Source organism: Ammospiza nelsoni, chromosome 16, assembly GCF_027579445.1.
Source record: "Ammospiza nelsoni isolate bAmmNel1 chromosome 16, bAmmNel1.pri, whole genome shotgun sequence".
Lineage (NCBI taxonomy): Eukaryota > Metazoa > Chordata > Aves > Passeriformes > Passerellidae > Ammospiza > Ammospiza nelsoni.
The window spans coordinates 4,322,984-4,333,869 of record NC_080648.1 but is presented as its reverse complement, the minus strand read 5'-3'; positions in this window follow the sequence as shown (position 1 = coordinate 4,333,869).

Below are 10,886 nucleotides of genomic sequence, written 5' to 3'. Positions count from 1 at the left end.
CCTGTCTCCTCGCCGCCGGCTGCGAGCTCGGTGCGTCATCCGCCGCTCCGCTAATTCGGGGGCAACTCTTTAGCGCCTGCCACGGATCGCGCCGTGCGCCAGGGCCCCCGCGCTCCCCGGCCCAGATGCCCCCCTCCCACCTGGCCCGCTTCCCCCTGCTCCGGTATCCAAGGAGAGGGATCAGGCGGGCGGGGGGAAGCGGGGCTCTGACGCAGGGCTCGCAGCGCCGCTAATCACCCGCAGCGGCGGCGGCTCCGGCCCCCCTCGCTGCTGACCCCGTGCGCGCAGGGTCAGGGACCCGCGGTGATGCGGGGCTCAGCGCGGCTGTCACGCTCCCTCGGCAGACACGGGGCAGCTGCAGCTCGCCCGGAGCCGCGGGGTGCCCCGGGGTGGCCGCGGTCCCCGGGGTGATGCTGCTCCGCAGAGAGCGCGGTGCCGGGGGCTCCTGGGGGATGGCACAGACCGCGGTGCCGGGGGCTCCTGGGGGATGGCAGCCGGGCACGGCGCGGGTTTGTCCCTGGGGAAAGGGGTGAAGGGCTGCGCCGGCTCCAGGCTCTCCTCTCCGTGTCCCACACCAGGGCTGGGAAGCATCTGTGCGGATGCAGCACGCACCCGGCAGGATGGAGAGGGATCGCGGTGCTCGGATGAGCTGCGGGCTCGCTGCGAGGTGGGCGCCCACCCCGGATCTGTGGGATGCCCATGCTGGGGTCCCGTGCCCTTTGAAGAAGATGCCTGTGTGGGAGTTTGCCTCGGGGTGAGCTGATCAAGCAGAGCTTTCCCTCCTCGAAACCCCCACGCTCTGCGCTCCCGACCCGGCTGGCGAGATCTCAGTGCCGGCAGAGGCGGCGCCAGGGCAGTGGCGTGGGGGCATTGTCCCCATGTGGGCACAGAGCTGTGGGAACAGAGCTGTGTGTCCGCGGGTGGGCACAGAGCTGTGGGCATAGAGCTGTGTGTCCCCGGGTGGGCACAGAGCTGTGGGCATAGAGCTGTGTGTCCCCGGGTGGGCACAGAGCTGCTTGTCCCCGGGTGGGCACAGAGCTGTGGGTACAGAGCTGTGTGTCCCTGGGTGGGCACAGGGCAGCATTGTCCCAGATGGGCACAGAGCTGCGTGTCCCTGGGCTTGGCGTGCAAGGCTGTGCTGGAGCTCGCAGTCACACACACTCTGTGTGCTGCCATGAATCCCACCAGCACGCCTGCAAGCTGGGCTTCATTTTCATAAACCTTCCCAGGCTCAGACTGGATCTGGAGTCGTCCTGCATGGATGGACATGGAAAGGCAGCTCGTGTGGGCAGGCACGCTCTGTGAGGTTATGCATCCCCATCCTTGCTTCCAGGTGGGGGCAGGATCACAGGAGAGAAAGAGGAAGGAGAAGGCTTGGAGGCATTCACATTCCTGGTGGCACCTCAATAAACATCCCTAAAGCACCCACAGTCCCTGAGGAGATGGCGGGGGGGGGGGGGGGGGGGGACGACACACATCCCTTCCTCCAACTGGGGATGCAGCACCTTCTCCACGGCATAAAATGGAGCAGGATGTGGAGGGAAGAAGGGCTTTGAACAGTCAATTTCCATCGCTGAAAGCTGACAAGTTTAAAACAGCTAATGTGCCCCGCAAGATGAGGCCTTGGGAGATTTACAGCTCTCCTCGGCTGACTGCTCCCATACGGTGTGTGTGTCAGCCAGGGAGCCTTTTAAAGAACCAAGATAAAGCTGCAGCGGGGCCGCCCTGCCCACCAAATGGATGCAGAGAGACAGCAAGGGAAGGAGAGAGGTTGCTGTGTGTGTTTTTTTCCCATCAGGCAGGTGCTGAGCTCATGTTCCCTCCTGCAGCCACCACCGTGGAGTTTCTCCAGGTCAAGGTCGTAGCAGACCTGTTAGAGCAAAATTTGCCTAAGCTGGTGCAGGAGGAGGTTTGTAAAATTCAGCAGGAGCCATCAGGAGCCCAGTGCCAGCAGATGTGGAGGTGGCTGTGTCTCTCAGGGATTGCTGTAGGGTGCCCATGGAGTGAGCAAGCCTTGGGGATGGGTAAAACCCAGGCTGAAGGCTGGTGCTGGCCTGGGTGGGATGGTGGGGAGCAGCCTCCTGGGTGGGTTGAGTGAGAAGGTTGGCTTTTAGCAGGACCCCAGCTGGGGTCAGCACCCCTTGGAGAGCTCACACAACATTCAGGAGCTGCTGCTAAGTCCCTGAGTGCTGCTGCCTGTCAGCTTTCTGTGCCACATCAAAGCCCAGCTGGGATGCTGGGTGCTTCCCAGGGCAGCTGGATCCTCACTGTGACCTCTGTGTCCCTGTTGGTGCTCCCCGGGGCAGCTGGATCCTCACTGTGACCTCTGTGTCCCTGTTGGTGCTCCCCGGGGCAGCTGGATCCTCACTGTGACCTCTGTGTCCCTGTTGGTGCTCCCTGGGGCAGCTGGATCCTCACTGTGACCTCCCTGTCCCTCTGAGTCCCCAGCAGCACTGTGTGCATGAGCCCATGGCCAGCATTGGGTCCTGTGGGGTGTCAGCTGCCCAGGGCTGTGCCCAGGGGCACAAGGGGTGCCACAGGACCTGCTGCCCACCCCTGGCATCCTTGTGGTGTTGGCAGCGTGGGAGCTGTGTCCATTGCCAACCTGTGCCTGCCCTGCCTGGCACAGAGCTCACACAGGATGCCAGGAGGGAATTCTCCTTCCTCAGAGCACCAGGAGCACCGAGCTGGAGGTGCCGTGAGGGCCCCCCTGCCTCCCTCAGGGGCACAGCACTGGCTGCATGGCAGTGATCCCATCCCCACACTGGGTTGCCCTGGCACCCCGCATTTGCTGCAATAACAGTGCCTGCATCAGTGCCTCTGCTCTGCACAGCCAGCCTGGGCCTGTGTGTGTGAGCCTGCTGCCCCTGAGGGTGGAGAAGCTCAAGACAGGCAGGGCCAGAGATCCTCAATCCACTAAACCCAGACCAAACCATCCAGGCAGACCTGTGCTGCTCTGTCAGTCCTGCTGAGGGGATGGGAATGGGGAGCTGCACTCTTGTCCCTGCACGATGCCTCCTGCAGACACCTCTGAGCTGTGGGTACCCAGGACTGCTGCTGGGGATGAAGGTCTGGGTAAGGAGATCTTCCCACAGCCTGAGGGTGATTTTCCTGTGTTCCCAAGCCCTCAAAAGCTGAGTTCACTTCTCTGCCTTGGCTGGATGGTGAACAAAGATCCAACGTGACCTGGGGCTGGAAAAAGCTCTGCAGGCTGGTTTGGGCTCAGAGGCAGCAGCAGGGGCTCCAGCTGTGATGCTCAGGAGTGGCAGAGAGCTGTGGCTGCCCTGGGATGGGAGACGCCACCAGGCTGGGGAATCAGTGCTGTGATGCTCATCAGCCTCCTCACCCCACCGAGGGGAGCAGGGCAGGGCAGAAGAGTCTCTGGCAGGATGTTCAGCAGTGGGGCAGCTGGAAATGCTCCCCATGGTTTCTGCTGCCCTGCTACCCAGCTTTGCTGCCCCAGAGGCCAGGTGACCCTCAACTGGAATTTTCCATCCCAGCACCTGGCTGATGCTGCTGGGGTGTGAGGGCTGGAGGCAGCACCCTCAGTGCCATGGTATTGCCAGGAGCTGAGGATGAAGCCCCAGCCTGGCACCAGCACCTGGCACATCTCTGGCTCCTGCAGCTCCTGATGCAGAGGAGCGGGATGAGGTGGATCCATCAGGAAGGACAAAGCTCTTTAAATCCCCTCTGTTCCTTTTCCTCACAGCAGCAGCCACAGGGGGGGACCCTGAACAATACCCAGGAAACATCCTCACTGTCAGGAGATGTTGGGGTGTCCCTCCTCTGACCCCCTTTGCCCCCCTGGGGAAGGAGTAGCTGCTCCTGCTCCCGGCTGACACCTGCACCAGTGCTGGGGATGGGGATGGCCCTGGGCCACCCTGCAGAGGGTTCAGGGACACCTCCCACCCCTGCCCGGCCCAGGGTGTCCCACGGCTCCGTTCAGGCCCCGCGTGGGTGCCCGGCAGGTGGGAAGGAGCCTCGCTTATCTCCGTTCCCTTTGTGCAAACACACGGGCCCGCCCGGCGCCGCCAGCCGGGAAGCCGCAGAGGCGGGGAGGTTGCCCAGCTTCTGTCTCCTTCCCAGCAGGTGTGGCTGGCCCTGCCAGGCAGATGGCTCCGCGCCTGGCAGAGACGAGCGGCGGCGCCAGGAGCAGCTGGCTCCACCCGCAGCGGGCCAAGAGCGGGGCTGCTCAGCGGCAAAGGCGGGAGCGGGGCTGGGACCCCCCGTGCCAGGCTCATCTGTGCCCTCCCGTGCCAGGCTCGGCTGTGCCCTCCCGTGACAGGCTCGGCTGTGCCCCCTCGTGCCAGGCTGGGGCTGTGCCCTCCCGTGCCAGGCTCGGCTGTGCCCTCCTGTGCCAGCTCTGGCTGTGCCCTTCCGTGCCAGGCTGGGGCTGTGCCCTCCCGTGACAGACTCGGCTGTGCCCTCCTGTGCCAGCTCTGGCTGTGCCCTCCCGTGCCAGGCTGGGGCTCTGCCCTCCCGTGCTAAGCTCGGACTGTGCCCTCCCATGCCAGGCTTGGCTGTGCCCTCCCGTGCCAGGCTGGGGCTCTGCCCTCCCGTGCTAAGCTCAGACTGTGCCCTCCCGTGCCAGGCTTGGCTGTGCCCTCCCGTGCCAGGCTGGGGCTGTGCCAGGCACCCCTGGGCTCTGCACACACTGGGGTGTGCTGCCAGCTCTGCATCCCACCAGGGAGAGGCATTGGCAGAGACCTGCAGTGCCCTGCAGGGACAGGTGTCTCTTGGGGACAGTGATGTGGGATGCAAAGGATGTGGGATGCAAAGGATGCAGAGGTGCAGGAGCCTCCAGGACACTTTTGCTGCAGTGGGATTTGCCAGTCAGACAGTGAGGCCTCTCCCGCACCCTGAACAGGGACTTGGAGCTGAGGAACCCCAGGGTGGCCCCAGCTCTGAGCCATCAGCCCCATCCCAGTTTTGCTCCTCGCTGCCTGGGCTAATGATCTGCTGGGCAATCAACAGAGCAGTTGGAAACCCTGTTAGAGCCTGGCCAGGCACTACCTTGTTATTTCTATCCAGCCAAGTGGGGGAAACAGCCCTTTTTTCATCCACTGACAGCCACTGTGCTGTTGTGCAGCTCCTGGCACAGCAGGACAGGCTGAACCAACCCTCAAAAATCAGAATGGAGACGGGAAAATGGCGCTCCCCCCTCCAGGCTGTTCTGTGCTGCACAAGGGGAGCAGCCCATGGATTTTTTCGTGATGGCAGCAATAAGGGGACTGCAGAGGCTCTTGTGCTGTGCTGGCCAGCCATGCCCACGAGGGATCAGCACAGCAGCCTCACGCTGCACGGCGCAGCCTCATTTTCTGTGCCGTTATTAATTCCTCTGTTTGCCTGGCTCTGAGTGGAGGCAGAGAGCAGAAGCAAATGGAACCCACCAGGATCGATGGCCCAGGAGCTCAGAGCAGGTCCTGAGCCTGGCATTGAGGGCTGGGAGAAGCTGTTCCTGGGACCTGGCTTCCCAAGGGGCAGAGGAGAGATGGAGGGGGGTGGTCCATGGGGGCAAAGCCTCTGGGCAGGCTGCTCCATCACCCGGGCTGCTCCCACCATCCAGGCTGCTCCACCATCCAGGCTGCTCCACCATCCAGGCTGCTCCCACCATCCAGGCTGCTCCATCACCCAGGCTGCTCCATCACCCAGGCTGCTCCATCACCCAGGCTGCTCCACCATCCAGACTGCTCCCATCACCCAGGCTGCTCCATCATCCAGGCTGCTCCATCCTCATCTCACAGCCGGCGCTGGGAGTGGAAGTTTTGAAGTCATGCACGGAGCTGTTTGCTTGGTATTTCCTGCCCCAGGGAACAGGAAGCAGCAGCGAAGCCCAGGAGGGAGCTGCTCTTGGGAGAATTCCAGCCTGACACATTTTGCTCCCTGCCTGCAGGAAAGGGGGAAATCTCCGTGCTCCTTCCCTCATCCCTGTGCCCAGGGAGCTGGGTTGGATGTGGATTGTACAGAAACGTGGCAGTTGGAATAATTTTCCGTTTCCCTCTCCCTTGTACCACTCTGACCTGGACCTTGCTTGCTCAGGCTCTAGGATGAGCTCGTGAGCTGCAGCGTGAGAAATGCCTGCAGTGCTGGGTGTGTGTCCACCCAGCTGTCCCACGGCTGTCCTGCTCTCCAGGGATTGTCCTCCTGGCCCCTTTAGCTGCAGGTCCACTCTTATCTCCCCTTCCCTGCCAGATGTGGAGCAGCAACTCATCACCCTCCCAAAACCTCTCCTGGTTTTGAGGGCTGGGTCCATGCTGGGCTCCCTCAGCCCAGCAGGGCTGGAATGCACAGCCTGAGGCTGTCCCCTGCCCTGTGTCACCTGGGTCAGCGAGGTCCCTGCCACAGGACCGTGCTCCCCTCCCCAGAGCTGCTGGTCATGGCCAGGGAGGGCAGGCTGGGCTGGTGCTGGTGCCAGCGGGGTTCTGCCACGGCAGGATCTGCTGCCACCAGCACTGCCAGTGTCTGCTGCTGGCACATCATGGCTGCAGTCTCCCAGGAACGTGAACAGCACATTATTAACAATCTTTTAAAGAGCTGCCAGGGTGTCCCAGGTCCCTGCTCATTTCTGCATATGGCCTGTCCCCTGCTGAATGCAGCATTCACAGGAGGTGTCACCTCAGCTGAAGGGGGCTGTTACTCACCCCAATCAAACTCCTGCAGTAGGTGATTCCTCCTCTGGCCAAGGACAGAATCCCACAGGAGGGAGTTTATCCTCCCTTTAAATCATACCTGCTTTTGTTTTCTTCCTCCTGCAGGGTGTATTTTTGCAGAGTGGATGTTGGATCAGGGGTGTCCAAGCTGGAACACACTGGTGTCTGGATCTGCTCCCAAATCACGACCTGCAGGGATGCTGGGGCTGCTTCTGTGGCACTGCCCTGGCTGTGCCTGCCATGGAGAGATCTGGAGAGGACATTGCTGGGGAGCAGGGACATGGCCAGAGAGATGCCATTCAGGGACAAGGTGGCTGGCACCACCAGAGAGGGCAGGTGAAGCTAGAGAAACTGAGAGGAGACTGAGGTCAGACCTCCCCAGGGGCTGCAGCTCCAATCTCTGCTCCCTGGGACCAGGGACAGGACCCAAAGGAATGGCTGGAGCTGTGCCAGGGGGATTTAGTGTGGATATCAGGAAAGGGCTCTTCCCCAAAGAGTGTTGGGCCCTGCCCAGGCTCCCCAGGGAATGGGCCCAGCCCCAGGGCTGCCAGAGCTCCAGGAGTGTTTGGACAAAGCTCTCAGGCACAGGGTGGGATTATTGGGGTGTCTGTGCAGCACCAGAAATTTGACTCGATGATCCTGATGGGTTCCTTCCAGCTCAGGATAGTCCATGATTTGAAGTTTCATCCTCAGCTTGGCTCAGATCCACCCCAGTAGCTGTGCCCACCTGCAAGGGCACTCCTGAAGGGAGGGCACACCTCCAGGCCCTGCCTGAAGGATGCTGAGCTCGTTGTGCAAAAAGCAGTGATTCCATTCTGTGGTCACAGAGGCACCAGAACAAGAGCTCAGGGTCTCCTTTCTCACTTTGCAGTGTCAACACACCCATGGGACACAACAGCACAGAGCAGCCTTGCCTTGGCCAGAGGAGGCCAGAGGAGGCTGCAGGCTCCAGTGTGGGCTGGGTGGGTGTCAGAGGAGCTGGAGACCCCATCCCAGAGGTGCCCCTTCCAGGGGTCCTGCCCACAGGACACCGGGCTGTTTGTCTGGGCAGACACTGCCCAGCTGCTCTTGGGGCTGCCCTGGGCCTGAACACAGCCAGGGGACATGGGACACACTGGGATGTTGGGAGAGCCAGCACTGGTGACATGGGACACACTGGGACAGGATGTTGGGAGAGCCAGCACTGGTGACATGGGACACACTGGGTTGCTGGGAGAGCCAGCACTGGTGACATGGGACACACTGGGTTGCTGGGAGAGCCAGCACTGGTGACATGGGACACACCGGGCTGCGATGTTGGGAGAGCAGCACTGGTGACATGGGACACACTGGGTTGGGATGTTGGGAGAGCCAGCACCTGGGACACCTCTTTGGAGGATGCCTGAATGGATTTTGACCCTGAATCCTCTGCTGCTCCTCCAGGGTCTCTGCCCAGCAGTTTTCTTGCTTCCCCCTACAGGAACCCATGGCCAAGCAGCTGAAAACCACAGACCATCCAGCTCAGGATCCAGCTGGAAAAACATGTCCAGGGTGAAGGACAGACTGACACCAAAGCACTGAGGGGTCCCTGGCTGCTCTGGGCATCATCACACAGTGCCTGGCACAGACCCCCAGCAGTGGGGGCAGCAGCACACACTAACCCTGATCAATCCATGGGAAGGGAGGATCAGTGTCACCCTGATTAAGATTTTCTAAACCTTCTGATGTTTACATTCTTGTAACGAACTTTCTCACACACTTTCTGTAAATAACTCATAGTTTTGCAATCTTTTTGTGGAGGAGGAGAAACTTGATGCACTGTTATTTTGTCCAGTGTCATTGCAGAGGTGGCACTTTCACTCTCCAATGCACTGTCACTTTTGGAAATCTATAAATGTTAGAATCAGAAAATAAACTTCCCTTTTTACCTTGAGAACAACAGTGTGTGCATTTCATGTCCTATAGCGACAGGTCAGGATTGTCCCTGACGTTTTTTGGGAAGTGGCAGATCTGGGGCTGGATTTTGGGCACGGGACAAGAGCTGGGGCAGTGCCAGCAGTGGCAGGAGCTGGGCTCGCTCCTCGGGGGTGTGAGCAGAGGGTTCTGTGCTGCGGGGCAGAGCCGGGCCGGCCGGGAGCGTGCAGGGGATGGATGGATGCGGACCCGCCTGGGGATGGTGCGGATCTGCCCGGGATGGGCACGGAGCCGGCCGGGGATGGATGGTGCGGATCTGCCAGGGATGGGCACGGACCCGGCCGGGGATGGATGGTGTGGATATGCCCGGGATGGGCACGGAGCCGGCCGGGGATGGATGGTGCGGATCTGCCCGGGATGGGCACGGAGCCGGCCAGGGATGGATGGTGCGGATCTGCCCGGGATGGGCACGGAGCCGGCCAGGGATGGATGGTGCGGATCTGCCCGGGATGGGCACGGACCCGCCCGGGGATGGATGGTGTGGATCTGCCCGGGATGGGCACGGAGCCGGCCAGGGATGGATGGTGCGGATCTGCCCGGGGGTGGATGCGGAGCCGGGCCCAGCCGAGCCCTCCCGGTCGTGCGGCTCCTCCTGGAGCAGTCGCCTGGGTAACTGTGAGCCAGCCGAGGGGCCAGGACAGCACTGTGCTCGTTCAGGGAATGATTCCCAGCCCTTTCCCGGCTCGGGGCCTCCCTGGTCACCCCATTTCTCCAGCCCAGAGGAGGGCAGTGCATGGCCTCGCCTGGGATTCCCTGAGCGTCCCAAATCACCCCTCCAGCGTGGGATGATGAGACCACATCCCCCAGCAGGGAAAAGCTGCCAAATGCCATATGAGGGTCAATGTGGTGGCCCAAACCAGCACCAAGCATGGGGGATGAACCCAATCACAAACCCTACACAGAGAGAGCAGGCCAGGCTTCCCTCTGCACTACTACTTGTAGTAACCATGGGTGTGTGTGCACGCAGGTGTGCATGCCCAAGCACCAAGCAAGGGTAATGAACCCAATTACAAACCCTACACAGAGAGCAGGCCAGCTTTCCCTCTGCACTACTACTTGTAGTAACCACGGCTGTGTGTGCACACGCAGGTGTGCGTGCCCAACAACCAAACCAGCCCCGAGCATGAGGAATGAACCCAATTACAAACCCTACACAGAGAGCAGGCCGGCTTTCCCTCTGCACTACTACCTGTAGTAACCACGGCTGTGTGTGTGCACGCAGGTGTGCGTGCCCAGAGCAGCAAACGCTGCCCATCTCTCCCCATCTCTGAGCTGCATTTCTGCCTCCTTGTCTCTGTTTTGCTGCTGTTGCTGCCTGCCTGACACCTCCGTGCCCTGGACGAGCTGCTGCCTTGCTAATGAGCTGCAGCATCTCGCTCGGGGTCCTGCTCACCCTCGGAGCACAGGGACTCTCCAGGCTCGTGTGCTTAGCTCAGCCCCACGGTTTCAATCCCTGCCAAGAGAAATGGAAGAATCTGGTGCAGCCAGGCCTGGAAAAAACAGCGAGGACAGTCTGTGGTTAACCCTTCCCGTGCTGCTCCTCTCTCCTGCCTTCCCACGCACAGGGAACCCTCAGGATTCACAGCCCTGCTTCCCACAGCCCAGTCCATCCGTGTGTCCCCACCTCGGGGAAAAAAGCAGCTTTTCTCGTGAGATTGCCCAGAATACTCAGGGAGGGAGCATTCCCACGGCACTTGAATGCGTGTCCCCTTTGATGGAGGGAGGGCAAAGGGCAGAGATCCGGGAAAAGAAAAGAAAATCATTAAAAAAAAAAAGAAAAAGAAAAAAAAAAAAGAAAAAAAAGAAGGGAGAGAGAAAACAGAGGAAGAAAAAAAAAATTAAAGCAATTCAGGCAGGAGCTTTCCTCAACCTCTATAAAATACAGTTCACGTTTCCTGCGAGCCTGGGGCGCCGATCACATTCGACGCGAGGTGCTTTACCAGCCCCGGTGTAAATTCCGGAGCCTCGCATCTGCACGGCGTGATGGGAAAAAGCTTAAGAGGGGCCCGGGGAGCTGCCGAGGAGGCGGCCGAGCCTATCTGGCTACCGCAGGGGCTGCGGATGCACCGACATTCCAAGGCTATTTGTGAAGGTGAAATGGTCTGTAAAGATTCCAGGACACCATGTGGCAGGGTGGCGAGCGGGGCTTCTCCTGCGCTGTTTGCACAGCAGCGCTGCCGGGCTGCAGGGAGCGGTGTGCGCCGAATGCCGAGCGGTGATTAGAGCATCTGCAAATTCCAGCCCAATACGCGGCATAAAGAGACTCGGAGCGTGGTTAGCCCG